Source organism: Grammomys surdaster, unplaced genomic scaffold, assembly GCF_004785775.1.
Source record: "Grammomys surdaster isolate TR1022 unplaced genomic scaffold, NIH_TR_1.0 125934, whole genome shotgun sequence".
Classification (NCBI taxonomy): Eukaryota; Metazoa; Chordata; class Mammalia; order Rodentia; family Muridae; genus Grammomys; species Grammomys surdaster.
Genome location: NW_021620757.1, coordinates 1811516 through 1826015, shown reverse-complemented (window position 1 = coordinate 1826015; position 14500 = coordinate 1811516). Strand labels below are relative to the sequence as shown.

General features: G+C 43.6%; 1 protein-coding gene and 1 non-coding gene across 2 annotated transcripts in view; both read right to left on the bottom strand.

The window, feature by feature from the left end:
- Elf1 (E74 like ETS transcription factor 1) overlaps positions 1-14496 on the bottom strand; it is a 94012-nt gene extending 79516 nt beyond the window's left edge. Inside the window, exon 1 of the mRNA XM_028752731.1 lies at positions 14434-14496. The gene's annotated coding sequence lies outside the window, so the exon portion shown is untranslated. The remainder of the gene's footprint in view (positions 1-14433) is intronic.
- On the bottom strand, positions 14332-14403 carry Trnae-uuc. The gene has a single exon. It is a non-coding gene; the product is annotated as a tRNA-Glu (tRNA).
- Positions 14497-14500: the final 4 nt, after the last annotated feature.

The following is a 14500-nucleotide window of genomic DNA, read 5'->3' as shown; positions in this document are numbered from 1 at the left end:
TCTGTGAGTTCAAGGCCAATCTAGTCTACATAGTGAGTTCCAAAACAGCCAAAGTTGTTACACAATGAAACCCAGAAACTCTCTCCCAGAGGGGAAAATTATAATAAAACTAGAGCTTAAAAATCTGTTCATCAAGTCAAATTACCTTAATAGAAAAGAAGGTGTCGGACATGAATACACTTCACACAAGAAAAGATGCTCGCTCTGACAGTCTCAGAATGAGTACACAAAAACAGTCTATTCTTCATCCACTAAATTAGCCAAAAGTGGAATGATTAGAGAAGAAAAGGGAGACAAATGCCCTGGGTCTCAACTGTGAGGAGGGAAGACTATCAGTCCAGAAGGCAAGGTCACAATCAAAACACCCCAAACTATATGTTTTACTAACAGTTTCAACCCTAGAAATTCTTTCTAACAAAATAAAAGTATACACAAAGATGTAGAAAGATTCGTAGTATTGTTCAAGTAATACATTTAAAAACAACTGATGCATCGATTGGGAGCTATTAAAAAAATATGTTCCATTATATGGACTATCTCATCTAGTTGTGAAGTGACTGTCTTGATGCAGGAAAATAGCTTGGTGGGTGAAGTGCAGGCTATCCATGCACAAGGATCTTATCAGACACCCAGTACCCAGGTAAGAGCAAGCCAAGTGCATCTGCACATCTGTAACCCCAGTACTGGGGCTGGGGGGAGAAACGCTCACTGACACTGAAGTTCACTGGCCAGCAAGTCTAACTCAACTGATAAGCTCCAGCCTCACTGAGAGATTCTGTCCCCCCAAACAAGGCAGAGTGGAGCTGGAGAGGTTACTCAGTGGTTAAGAGCACTTGCTGCTCTTCCAGAGAGCCAGAGAGTTTGGTCCCAGCCACATTCCATTTCCATAGGATCCAACACCTCTGGACCCAGAGGGCACCAACACTAGCACCCACCCACTCATCCCCATACAGACACACACACACATACTTTTAAAAAAACTAATTTTTTAAAATAATTCTTTAAAAATACTAAGATTAAAACACAAAACGATGGCACACAGTGTTGACTTCTGGTCTACACACAGAGAGACTGCATAAATACAAACACCAAGAAGTCTTTATAAAGTGGCATCGATATGGAAAGGTGATATAGTCAAATGGCATATACATATTAAAACATTATAGGTGGCTGCAGAGTCAGCCTTTATACACCTATGATCTCTTGAGTGATGAAATCGTGATCAGCAGTAACAGACTTATACTGTTTAGTCAGATTTTGATCTTTGTTATCCAGTACTTAAGTATCTACCCTGTGCCAGGCACTATTCCAATGACTTAAATACTGTGCTGAACAACTCAGGCATAGGAAAAAAGTCAACAGAAAGAACCAGAAAATGACCAAGACTGTTTACCCTAGAGTAGTTAGGGATAGTCTCTGTGGATAGATGACCACTGACCAGAGTACTGATGAGACATTCTGATACAGAGGCTGAGAAGGAGGATTATTAGCAGAGGATGTTACAGTAATCCAGACAGTGGGGTCTGAGGAAGCTCCTAAGAGTTATCCTCTAACCTTTGTGCATGTGCCATCCCATACATACAAAAATAAGTAAATAAATGTAATGCATTACTTTTAAGAACTAACCCAGAAGAGCTCACAGCAGAGCAGTCATGGAGCAACAATCCCATGGACAAACACGTGTGAGAGTCAGCTGCACATACAAGCACACGCTCCCGAGTCCTACACCTACTGACTCAGATAAGAGCTCAGCCCCAAGTGTCTTTCCAGATGACCAGAAGTTACTCTAGTAGCAAACAGACCTTTGTACCTCAACAAGGCCTGGTGGTAGCCATTACACACTGTCCAGGGACACCGTAATTACACTAACTCAGTATAATTACACCACAGTGGGAAGCTCCCAGCTGTATTCAGCAGATCATGTTTGAGGAATCAGCAAGGCATACATTACTCAAGTATTTCATGGACCCTATATAGAAGATACTTTTTGAAATTCGTGTTTCTCTTTCTAAAAGGACATGCCGATGGCTGATACCTTTAACTCCTGCTGCTGACCTTTCTCCTTATCTCCATGTCACACCAGACTTCCTGGGAGATCTGTTTGTGCCTGGGCACACAATTTCTTCATTTCCCATTCCTTCTCCAACTGGACCTAATCCATCCACATCCCAATCACATGGTGACTCTCAATCTGCTCTAAAAGCAACAGCTTCCCAGAGCTAAAAGCAGTCCAACACCTTGAGAACCATCTTGTGAGAGCTCTAGACTCTTTCTTGGTTTCTCTTCTGCAGTCTCCTTGACACTCAACTCTGAAGGACCAAACATCTTAGTCAAACACTCCCACTCATACCAGGCTCTCCCTGGGCAAATCTATCCACACCTAGAGCGTCCAACGAATATACCCTATAAATGTAAAAACCATTTGTGAATAAATCCCTTAAATCCACCCTTTTCATACATGTTGCCATATTAGCAGGCCACATGGGTGATCTGAATAAATATAACTTAATCTCTCAGCATTCAAACACAGGTATTTAAAGGTTGTTATATATGTATTTAAAAGGCCGGACATAAAGAACACGCATGTTCTCCTGACTCCTACCATTCTACCTATGTGCCCCCTATTTTTGTTGACGTTTCCTTTTTGAGGCCACCTATCTCTCAGTGCCTGTTGTATCTCCACTCCCACTGCCCTGCACAGCCTAACACCCTGTACATTCTGATATTTGGCTTCCTGTATCTGTCCTCTCCCTAAACAGGGTTTCACAAGGTTTGGACACAGTCTACGGCAGCCTTAAACTCAGGTGATCCTCCTGTCTCCACTTTCCGAATGATGTTACGGAAAATCACACTCGGCTTTGTCTCTTTCTCGTCAGTTTCCAATATTTTTCATTTCCCAATAACATAGTCTTTCTAGCAGGAGAGAATTTACAAAACGGTCTTCCCTCGCCCTCTCTCCCTTCTGGTCCTCCCTACCCCATATCTCTTAGCCAAGACATACTTTCTTCAGGTCTCTAGTTAAATGCCCTTTATTCAATATTCTTATTCCAGTCGTGGGATGATATGCACAGAAAACTTAAGGCTAGCTTTATATTTTTCAAACTACCTTTTCCACTAAAACCTAAGTTTCACAAGCATTTCTATGCACTCACGTTGTTATATCCCTACATGTAACATCTAACACTAGTCAAGTTCGTTTCTTCATCTCATTACAGATGTCCTTTACACTAAAGAACAATGTGCACACCCCTAACATAGCAAAGTCTGCATTTGTTTCCCTTCTTAGCTCCTGGCTTCTTCTAACTTCCCAGAGGAGGCCATATATGTCAGCCTGTCTGCAAACATCATGAGGTTCACTGACCTACTCCAATTTGGTACAAGATGCTAAGATCCTCATTTCTTGGAAAGACTACTAAAGTTTAAAAGTTCTTGCTGGGTTTCCCTGTACTGCCCATCCAACTAGATAGTCAAAGATATCTCAATAAAACACAAAGGACAGAATTCACAATGTTTCTGGGTAGCAGTACACAGCTGGGTTTTTTTTTAAGATTTATTTATTTATGTGTATGAGTACACTGTAGCTATCTTCAGACACAGCAGAAGAGGACATCGGAACCCCATTACAGATGGTTGTGAGCCATCATGTGGTTGCTGGGAATTGGATTTAGGACCTCTGGAAGAGCAGTCAGTGCTCTTCATCACAGAGCCATCTCTTTAGTCCCCAATAGAGTGATTTCTTTTTTTTTCTCTCTGTGTTTTTAGAGACAGGGTTTCTTTGTGTAGCCCTGGCTGTCCTGGAATTCGCTCTGTAGACCAGGCTGACCTCGAAGTCACATACATCTGCCTGCCTCTGCCTACCCAGCATGGAGATTAAAGATGTGAGCCACCACCTGCAGATTTCTTAAGTGTAGTGGCCTAGAGAGGCTCCATAAGTTCCATCTTCATGCCTTCTTCCATAAACTCAGACCATACAGCCACTGATCTGTATCCTCTGTAATATTCTCTATAACATACTGCCAAACACTCTCTTGACTTCTGTGTGCTACTCAAGGAACTTTAGTCACCCCCGGAAGGAGCTGTGGAGAGCTTTGATGAATAGCAAGCAATCGGAAGACCAAGCAGAACAGTGTAGGGTTTGGATTGGCATCTTGTGAAGCTACCTTAGGGACTGAACCTTCAGCTTGAGGTCTGGTGCTATCTCCAGGTAGAAAAGTGTCACAAGTTGACATCGAAAAACACTGAGTGGAGTCCTCTGCCCCTGACTGCTTCCTTACCAAAGAGAAAGCCTCGATCACCTTGTGTCAATAACCATTCTTTGTTGATTGATGTAAGACCAGAGGGATAAGATAGGGATTGTTTTTCTGAAAGAACACCAAAATACAAAATCTTATTTGCTATTTAAAACTTTTAATTGGGAGTGGGGCTGGAGAAATGGTTCTGTGGTTAAGAGCACTTGCTCTTGCAGAGAACCCAGGTTCAGTTCCCAGCACCCACAGGGCAGTTAACAACATCTGTAACATCAGTTCCAAGGGATCCATTGCCTCTTCTCGCCTCTGTGGGCACCAGTATGCACGTGGCATGCAAACATTTGTACATACAAAAAATAAAAAAATTTAATTGTGCTAAAATATAAGATTCAACTTACCATTTTAACCATGGTTCTAAGTATATGGTTCTGTAACAGTTAACACACGCACGTTGTTATGCCACCTACGAATTCTTTCCAACCATCTTTCAAAAACTGAACTCTACGCACATTACACAACTCCTCACTTTTCCCAGCAAACACCAAGTCTATTATCTCTATGGCCTACTGTTCTAGACACCTAGAAGTAAGTGCAACTGTCTCACTTAGTACAAAGTCTTCAAGGTTTCTCCATGTTATATCATAGTACAGAATTTCTTAGGGCTAAATATTCTACTGTGCAGTAGAACACACTACACCTTACTTTTCCATTCATGAATTGATAGTTGGATTAATTATACTAGGGTTGCCATAAATACAGAAATACAAATACCTTTATGAGATAATCCACTTTGGGGGAAATCATTTTAGATTCTTAGCAACAATACATAGAGCCTGCAATTTCTCCATTCCAATCGCTGATATTTTCTTTTTTATAGTAGCCGACTTGGAAGGTGTGCATTGGTAAATTACCTTTTATAGAAACATAATGTACCTTTTCTCTATAACTTTATAGTAAACACTTTAAAAATATTTCTAGTAGGTATTGATAATGCAAAATCTATCAATGTGGAATTTTAAAGGACAGTAAACTCATGGCTTAGGTGAATTGTAAAGGGAAACCCAGAAGAAACACCATTATTACTCATCTCTAAACTTCCCAGAGGCCACCAGAATGCCTTGAGTTCTCAAGTAAGCCAGGATTCGCCCTCCCATCAGGAGACTCTCACAGCACCCTCCACAGAAGGGCCTGTCCCCAACAACCAGAGCTTAGCCTGTGGTCAGGACCTTCCTATCAGACCCTTCCCATCTACTTCAGCTCTGGTAACCACAAACTGGATATAGTACCAAGGCCATCCTTCCCAGTCAGCAGGGTGAGCTGTACCCCTTGGCACAGAGATAGCAGTGATAAACAAATGTTGGGAAAGCAGACAATGAAGAAGAAGAAGAAAAAGAAGAAGAGGAGGAAGAGGAAGAGGAAGAGGAGGAGGAGGAGGGAGAAAAAACACTGTAGCCTTGAAAGGTTAAAAAAAAATCTTTGATTAAATCCAGAAATAGAGTCCAAATGGCTTCACAGAACAACAAATGAGCATTTCCTGTTATTAAAATTTTCCTGGCCTCCAGATTCCAAATCCTGAAGAGATCTTTAAACAAAAGATTAAACTATAAATAAAATTTTAAGACAATTTTAAATGACTTTTTAAATTCAAAAGTCACTCAGCTAAGAAGCATCTGCAGAACCAAGAGAACAAAAATGTTTCCTGTGACATGTCAAGGATTGACGGAGTACTTGTCACCAAGCCTGGGGACCTGAGTTTGAAAGGAGAAAACTAACTTCCAAAAGTTGTCCTCTGACCCACACATACACACTGTGGCATGCACAGGAACACACATGCTCACAAAATAAAAATGAAATTAGAATAAAAGGTGTTTCGGGCTGGAGAGATGGCTCAGCAGTTAAGGGCACTGACTGTTCTTCCAAAGGTCCTGAGTTCAACTCCCAGCAACCACATGGTGGCTCACAACCATCTGTAATGGGATCCAGTGGCCTCTTCTGATATGTCTGAAGGCAGCTACAGTGTGCTCATATACATTAAAAAAAATAAATAAATGATGTTTCCTTAATAGGGAGTAATTTACATTCAAAGACATTAAAATTCATATACAAGCTTTATTAAATAGCTACCGCCTTACAAAAATTCCAATCCATCTATGCTAGAACTACTTTTCAAAGGGAAAAAACTTTCATTCTTTGCATGGATGAAAAAGACAGGTATGAAAGCAAATGAGTTTACTACCATAGCAAGCACTGTGTGGTCAAAAGCAGACACCAAGAGCAGCCTGATGTGGAGGTCAGCAGCAACTGAACGCACAAGCTTGGTGCCGCTTATAATTTTTAAAAGAAGAGCAGCAAAAGTCACTAAAGAAAGGCAGAAAACATAAATGTATCTCTAGTATTACTGACCCTTAGAACTCACAGGAAAAGGTATCAACTCCATAAATTGTCCTCTGAGCGCCACACGAGCCATGGCAGGCATATGCTTCCTGCACCCCTCAAAATAATTCAATATTTAAACTATGTATGCCAATATGCATGTTAGACCTCTGCAAGCATTTGCTTTTGCCTTCTGGACAGCAGCGAAGGGTCTCACTCCAGTGTCTGTTGTCCACAGTGGCCTCCAGCACAGCTCACATATTTACCTGCCGCCTTAAGCTCCTAGATGCTTCACTTGTTTAAATTCATACATTTTAAACATCTACCTCACTTGAAAGCCAAAGTTATCTATTGGTTGTAAAATATAAGCCATACTTCTAGCAAAAGGAATTGTGAAATGTTACCCACAATCCTACATTTGCTTCGGTAAAGTTAAATCAGGCCAAGCATTTAAAGCCTGTTACCATGTTCACTGTGCCACACTTTAGAGAACGATTCAGAAATATTTAAGTATCAAAAATCATTAATAATTAGATGTATAGTTACCTCAGTAACAGGTTGTGTCCCGAAGGTAGGTGCCAGGTGCCTTATGGGAAGGATGAGGATTTGAGGAATACTTCAGCTTCCTTGGTGTGGATTTCAGAACACTTAACTATCCCTGGCCTGGAACGTCACTCCGGCCCACTCAGACTTTACACAACGTCAACACTAAGTGCCTACACCCCACCCATGCTGACACCTCAGGGAATTCAAGCATGTACGCCATTTACGACATTGTGAGCTGTAAACAACTCATCTGCTGGGAAAGTTATTTTGCACAATCCCAGCCCAGGCCATTTCCCCTGAGCCGAGGAAGGCAAGTGAGTCTTTCCCGGTCCCTATTTAATTTTAAGTCAGTTCACCACACTTTAATTTTAAAGCAGACTGTTACTTTAAATAAATAGCATATACTATGCAAACTCCTTTACGTAAGCACCATTAAGGGCATCCAACATGGAAGATTATTTTACCCATACAACAAAAAATAAGAAGCCACATTCATTTAGGGGAAAGGGAGTCTGGAGGGCAATTCCATGTATACTATAAAATAGTACTTGAAAAAAATCAGTATCTGAACTACAAAACAAGAAAAGAAAATCAGTACAAGTTTAAAAAACAAAACTATTTTAGATAAGCCTCACATACCACAGTGACTTTAAAGAAACAAAGTGTGAGCAAAATGGTGGCTCTCACCTATAGTCCTATTTATCAGGAGACTAAGGCAGTAGAACAACTTCAAACCCAAGGGCAGCCAGGGCTACAAAGCTAGCTCCAGGCTGGCCTGGGCTAGACAGAACCTGTCTGTCTCAAAATACAAAAACAACATGTATACCCAATAAAATAAACCCAAACTCATTACGTTTCTGGTGCAAAGAAATTTACCATCTGAACATCATGCTTGAATTTCTAGTCAGGGTCTCACGATGTTGCCTTGGTTGACCTGGAGCCCTCTGTGTACACCAGACTGGCCTCAAATCCCCCTGGCCCTGCCTTCTGAGTGCTAAGGTTAAAGGCGTGTGGCACCGCACCTGGCCTCCAGAGCTTTTTTATAGCTCCTGTATTTGTGTTCCCTTTATGCAGAAACCTCAGAAGATAAGCTTTAAGCTTTCTATTTAATAAGCATGACCATACACACCAAGGTAGAAGGACCACAGCCAGTTCTAAAATTGCTAATTTCAAATAAATGAGGCTTTCCTGAAGTGCTAAATCACATGTCCACAGGGTGGCACTGTCATGGTCTTTACTTGATTCCTGGAGCATATTTGAAGTGTGCAAAAGCAAGCCACCTCACGATGTGCAAAAACAATGTGATTCACCGTATGAGCAAAACCTGCCTGTCTGTCAGAAAACCAAATCCAAGCTTCAGGTTCCCCACTTCTCTGAATGGTATTTACTTTCTGACCTCTCAAAGATTTCCTTCAGGCAAGCCTTTGAACCTGATCTTTCTGTTATGCTGCAGCCATACTAAGGGAGAGCCCAGAAGTCACTGTACCGACTTTGGTCCAGGGAAAGTGACAGTAGAAACTGGCAAGGGAAAGTGTGGAAGGAAACCACAGACACGCTCTCTCTCCAGTTGACCCTGCACAGTGCTATCAAATTAACCTCATTAGCTAACATTACCAGAAATCTACTTTCCTAGCAAGGCAAACTCTAGCTCCAAATTCCAGAACCTCTCAAACTTGTCAAGAGTCAAGGAGAGTCCCAGCATGAACTATTCTCAACAGACTTTGTAACCTGGCCTTCAGACACTCAGATGCCTCCTGGCCAACTGAAGATGCCATGCTCCACATCTGGTGATAGAGAGGAAAAAGTCAAAGTCCCCAGCCCAGAGTCACACTGCTGACAGGACAGGGCTGGTGCAAAACACACATTCCACAGGTACAAGGATGGACTACTAGAAAAACCCTAGAGGCTGAGGAGAGCCAGGAAGACGTAGCCGAACTGGTCAGAGCTCCAGCACGGTTCCTCACAGAGCCTCATCTATTGTTGCAACCTTGTTTCCTATTCCTATCCTACTATCCCACTCTTCAGCCAAAATGTGCTACAGCTGTTCCTGGGCTTCTGCTCCCGCCTGCTTCCTCTAAAAGCCTTGTCTCCCGCCCTGTCTGAATCATGGGAGCCTGGCTATCTGCAGTACCCTTCTCAAAGGCTGCTTCCCACAAGGGGCCTATGCAATTGTTCACACAGACCCAGATGTGAAAGTCAGAGACCTTTAAGTGCTTGGGTCATTGGTTTAGTGTGAGCATTTCTCACACTGTACACTGTACCTGTGGACTTCTGAGTATGTGCTACATTATTAAAACAATCTAGGATTCAGACCTTTACTCATCAAATACTTCATTAAGATAGGTAATATCTAAATGGCAAGCATATTCAGAGATAAAACACACCATAGGCTTCTTTTACATTAATCCATTTTAATAGTTTTTGCCAGCATGTAACACAACTTAAGAAATAAAGTATACCATTCCATGCTTTTCTGTATATTTACACAGTTTTATAACCAACTAAAATCTAATTTTATAGTTTTTAGGGTACCTAAACATAACTGCATTAGCAGGTACCCAAACCCACCCCCCCCATCTCTTCTCTACTTCAAAGCAAGCATTCTTTATAAAAATTGCCTGCTGTGGGCATTTTATATAAATGGAATAAAAAACAAAAACTGCTGCTGTTTTAAGACAGGATTTGGCTGACCTAGTACTACTCTCTACACAGACCAACTGGCTTAGAACTCAGAGACCCTCCTGCTTCTAATTCCAAAGTGCTAGGATTAAAGGCATGTGTCACCACACCACACCACAGGGCTGAACAATGTGGTCTTTATCACCTGGTGTCTCTCACTAAGCATAATATGCTTGAAACTCAAAAGTTCACGCTGTGGTATGGATTACCATGCCTGCCTTATCTCCAGCTAGTGTCCCATTACACAGATACACAGTAGACTCTGACCCAGCCGTGGGCCTTTTCCAGCTTTTGCTTATGAGGAAAACCGCTATAAACATTTACATACAAGTTGTAACTGAGGCATGTTTTCACTTCTGAGGAACATGTGGCAATTCTGTTCACTATTTGAAGGAACTGCCAAACTTTTCCAATTGACTGTACCATTACACATTTGCACCAACAGTGTGTGCAGTTCCAACTTCTCTGTGGTATAAACCGAGCAGGATTGATCTCACTACACAACGTCCTTATCCGTGAGGACCCTGATGAAATAAAAGAAACTGAGGGGGAGCGGATAAGGATGCTTCAGGGGTTAAGGGCATTTGTTGCTCTTAAGAGGAGCCGGGTTCAGTTCTTAACACTCAGTAGTGGTTCACAACCACCTGACTCCAGTCCTAAGGAATTCAACACCCTCCTCTGACCTCTGTGGACGCCAGGCACCCTCATGGTACACATGCATCCATGCAGTCAGATGTTCATACACATAAAGGAATCTTGTTTAAAATCTGGGAAAGGGCCAGTGAAATGGCTCAGTGGGCAAAGGTACCAGTGCCAAGACTGACAATGGGAGTCTGATCCCAGGGGCCTGAGTAGTAGAGAGAGAACTGAGTTCTATAAGTTGTCCTCTGAACAGAGGGGTGGAGGGAGGGAAGGGTAGAGGGAGGGAGGAGGAGAGAAGTTTCTTTTATATTTAAAAAAAGGTGAGCAGGTTAATTGCAGCAAAAAGCAAGCAAGGAAAAAAAATATGAATGAACAAGCAAGGTAAATGAACCAGAAAGTAACTAAGGAGAAGGAGACTGATTAATGTGTCCAGAAAGAAGGCCTTTCTGAGAAAGGCAGGCAGGCTTGAGACAAGGAGAGTTGGAGGCAGAAGAACAAGTGTTAAAACCCCCAAGGCACACTTGAGAATCAGCCAGGTCAAGGGTGGCCAAGGGGCAGTGAGGTGGCAGACAGGCAGTTGAAATGGAGAAGCAGAGGCCGTAGGGCAGTGGGAAGGTTTCTGAATCTGGCCTAATTCATCTTGTCTCCCGCGCTTCGCTTCCGTTTCTGTAGACACAGGTGTTCACAGACCTCCACTGAACGTTCACACCTCTCCTAGCTGGACCTGACAGGAGCAATGGTCAACACATGGCCAGGGTGAATTAGCACGCAGTTGGTACAGCTAGCTATTCATGGTCTAGAGAGAACACCTTAGCTGCTGGCAACCTAACAAAAGAATTTCCAGGCATTTATCTAATATATCTTCCCAACTACTAAAGAATTATCAAGGTCTTGCAAAGGACACCTGCAATTCACTCCCATAATTTAAACCCAGACTTCATCCATATAAAGTCTAATTTTTTTTCTTTTTCTTTCTTTTTTTTTTTTTTTGTTTTTTTTAGTTTTTCAAGACAGGGTTTCTCTGTGTAGTCCTGGCTGTCCTGGAACTCACTCTGTAGACCAGGCTGGCTTTGAACTCAGAAATCCACCTGCCTCTGCCTCCCGAGTGCTGGGATTAAAAGGTGTACACCACCACTGTCCAGCATAAAGTCTAATTAATTGCTTTTCCATTCTATTGATTTGAAAATATTCAATGCCTAAACACAAATCCTATGGGCACACAATAGTCTGCATGTTCCGAAGTAAGAGTTCTCGTTTCACATACTACAGCCACATTCAGGCTTTTCAGAGATGAAGTTGGCTGTGGCAGAACACATCTGCTAACTTGCGCTGTCACAGTAAGAATCAGTCTCACAGTGACAATAACCACACAGAACAGAAAGAGTCAAAAATGTTTGCAGAACCCTCCTGACATAAAAGGTTGATCCTTGATTAGAAGAATGTGTGATCTACTCAGAATTACAAAGTTTGAAATTCCTGCCTCTCTTCTCGCTCTGCCACCGGCTCCCTCCAGGCACGGCATGCCTACTGAACCCTACTTCCTGCTAGTCCCTGGTCCTAGTCCCATCCACCTCAGGTTTTATGATTTACATTCCCCACTGGGAGAAATCCAACCAGTTCTTCAAGGTGCAAGGCAAACACTCTCCATTCTTGCCCATCCCTGAGCCAAACCTCCACCTCACCTCTAGGAACAATTCTGCGTGTAACTCGGACCCCGCCTGACTGTTCCCACCTGGCACAGAGCTAGACAGAGGACATCTTGGGCAGGAATGCTATCACCCTACCACTCTCCTAAACTCCACCAAACATGCAGTACACCCACCTGCGATCACTTACTGTTCATCTATGATAACACAGACTTTAGCACCAGTCAAATACTTGCAAAAATTAAACAAAGCAGGGATAGATGTATTTTCTTCCAAATCTATTTGGAACAAAGTCTTTAGTGTCTGATTCTTAATGACACAACAAGCAAAACATAGATAAAAATTTCTAGTCCCACTTTCTATTCAAGATCTATCTAAACTTTGTGAAGAATTGTGCTGAACCTAGGGGGTTGCTAGAGAGGCTTGGTGCATTTGTTGCTCCTGCTAAGTAAGATGAGGGTTTGACTCCCCAGCACCCAAACACGATGGCTCTCAACCATCCATAACTCCAATTCCAGGATCTGACACACTGTTCTGACCTCCCTGGGCACACACGTGCTACACACAGAGGCAAAACGTTCATACACATAAACAATTTTAATTAACATTTTAAAAAATCTAATCTGGTGCCATAAGCCTGTGATCTGAGCACTGAAGAGGCAGGAGCAAGGGCAAAGGTTATCTTCATCACCACACAGACTTTGAGGCTAACCTGGGGTACATGAGAAGAGGTCTGAACATACCCACCTTACCCTCAGGCTCAGAAAGAATCTAAAACAGGCCTTGAGGCACACGCCTGAGATCCCACTACTGAGAGGCAGAAGCAGGAGGATCACAAATCCCAGCAGTTCAGGCTCCTAGTGAGGGCTAGGCTATCTGGAGCCACACAGAGAAACCATCTTAATATAATGACGATGAAGTGCTTTAAAGCTAGAAGACACCACTACGCTAAGGTCAAAGACCTCCACAAGCTAATGACTGGAGCAGAAATGGGATTCTATCCAGCACTACACACCTACCTAAAGCGCCTGAACAGCAGGAACCTCAAAACATCTGGGGGGGGGGCGGTACCTGACATGCATAAACACTCATGTTTTAAATATTTGCTAACGGGGTTTTCTAGGTTTAATTTTTACGAGGACAGGCTAATTAATCCCTAATCGCACAGATCACATTAACAGCTATTTTCAAACTCGGCTGTGCCAGTCAAGGCTATAAAATATGTTGGGAACACACAACCAACCAAAACTTCTGCTCAGTAATAATGGCTCTGACCAGAAACTCATCCGCGGGAGTCAGTTTTTCCTTACTTGTGCCCAAAGGCCCAACAGACTAAACATTACAGCTGCCCCAATTTTCTAATTTCAACTTGAATTTATGATAACGCTTTTGTTTCGTTTACAGCGCTCAGGCTGCTGACACAGCTGGGCCGCTTCTTTGTAATAAACACAGGGCTTCTATATTTAAAAGTACAGTGCAACTTTGTTGTAACATCCCCTCCCCAGTCTCCGGGCTAATTTTCAGTCTTCCAAGCTCCACCTCCATCCCATGATTTTTTTAATCAGTGACGCTCCAAACAGCCTCGCGGAAAGCCGGTTCTGTTCTTTCAAGGGGAAAAGGGAGTTAGAAGGAAAATAAGAGACATTCTGCAAAGGCCTTGTCTTGAGGAGAGTGTTGCTTGGGGTGGGGTGGGGAGAGGTGGACCGAGCTCGGGTGCATGAGGCAGGGGTCCCAGGACCAGGCCGGCGACAGGGATCGGCGGGGGTCCGGCGATAGGGAGCAGCGGGGGCTGGCGAGCCGAAGGGTCTCCAGCCGCTGTTGACAGTAACTGGAGCGCGGCGGGCACGCCCCGGCCCGCTGAGTCGGAAGGGGGCGGCGGAGCAGGGTGTGGGCCGAGGGGGCACCCGGCCGGGGGGAGATAAGGCGAGGCCCGAGTTAATCATCACCTCCCGAGCGCCTGGAAAAGTACGGGCTGAGGGCGGGGTGCAGCCGCGGGGAAAGCGAAACTCCTCCCGCACCGGCCCGAGCACACCCGCTGCTCCCCACGGCCTCCGCGAGCCAGGCTCCCAGCCCCACAAACAACTAACTACACTGTTTGCTCACAAACTCACCCGAACACAGACGCAGAAGTTAGCTAGAGCCATTAGAAATCACTAGCAGTTCGTCCAAACTCGACTATAGCAAAAAGAGTTTCACTGTTCCCATACCGGGAGTCGAACCCGGGCCGCCTGGGTGAAAACCAGGAATCCTAACCGCTAGACCATATGGGAAGTGCTGTCGAAAGCACTGCCGTGACCCACCTGACTAGCATCAGCGCTGCTACCGCTCAGCAATTCTGCACGACTCGCGCCGAAGCCGCCCCCGCGG